Source organism: Penaeus monodon, chromosome 27 (genome assembly GCF_015228065.2).
Source record: "Penaeus monodon isolate SGIC_2016 chromosome 27, NSTDA_Pmon_1, whole genome shotgun sequence".
NCBI lineage: Eukaryota > Metazoa > Arthropoda > Malacostraca > Decapoda > Penaeidae > Penaeus > Penaeus monodon.
In genome coordinates, this window is record NC_051412.1 from 15,233,021 (window position 1) to 15,234,191 (window position 1,171).

General features: G+C 34.9%; 1 protein-coding gene across 1 annotated transcript in view; it reads right to left on the bottom strand.

Annotated features, from left to right (window-relative positions):
- LOC119590611 (uncharacterized protein KIAA0513-like) overlaps nucleotides 1-1,051 on the bottom strand; it is a gene marked incomplete in the record, with an annotated part of 32,212 nt that extends 31,161 nt beyond the window's left edge. Inside the window, 1 exon segment of the mRNA XM_037939289.1 lies at nucleotides 705-1,051.
- Between the last annotated feature and the right edge of the window lie 120 nt (nucleotides 1,052-1,171).

Sequence of the window (1,171 nt, forward strand, 5' to 3'; positions counted from 1 at the left end):
TACTTGTAGACAAAAGAATATGGTATATATACCATATATACTGGTACATTCAGAACCATTTGTATGAATGAAATTCTACAATGAAGGATGACAATGATTTATACATTAAAAAAACATTTAAAAATTACCATGATTAACAAATTGGAGACCTTAGTGCAGTTCTTAATAAACATTTTTACTGATTTGAAAACTGTATGTATAATATATTACTCATATTTCTGACAAGGTAACTTAACTAATGTTACCTTCACATTTTTTTACAAGTCATGCACTGACTCTCATGAGATATGAAACAACAATGGCATCAATAAAAATGGAAACTTCTCTATACCATAAGTTAATAATAATGATCATAATGTTCTCCTAAAGAGACTACATTGTGATTGCCACTGACACTGTCTGTTTATAACTCTGAACAATAAAAGTTTAACAAAAAAGGACAATCTGAAGATCCTTTAAGAAGATGCCTTGAAGTCCATCATGTACCCACCACTTTAATGAACAAAAGTATTATCTGACTACCTAAGTTATTCCATACACTAAAAACATAAATTGTTACAAGAATGCAACACAGATTATTTGAAATGCACACATTTTCGTGTCACCACAATGAATTTTTTAAAATACAATCTCGTAACTGTGATAACACTAAGCCGGGAATTCCATAGATTGTTCAAAAGTACCCAAAACAAATCACAACTTACCTGCTACCTCTAACGAAACCGACGTAACGCTTCTGAGTGCAATGCCACGATCAAGGAAGCTTATTTCCTTGCAAATCTGCAATTCTTTTGGGCGATATTTGGTATTATCCAATTTTTCCCTTGTCGTTTCAGTTCATCTCCATAACATCACCCTGCTCACTCCAACGAAAATCCTCCTAACCCATTTTTAAGAACAAGAGGCGGTTCGGCACCAGGAAATGAGAGTAAGAGAACGAAGAAATGAGAGTAAAGGAGCACTGCAGCATAAAGTACCCCGGAAATTGAGGTAAAACAGCTGACGACCACCTTGAGCAACGGAGCAAGCGCTGTGTTGACTCTCGGCCGTCTGTCAGCTGTCATGCGCTAAGTCCCCTATATTATTCAGGACAGTTAAAAGATTTCTAAAACATAATTGCAGTTATACCAATGTTACAACAAAAAAGAGCCGTTGGCATAAAAATAGTATT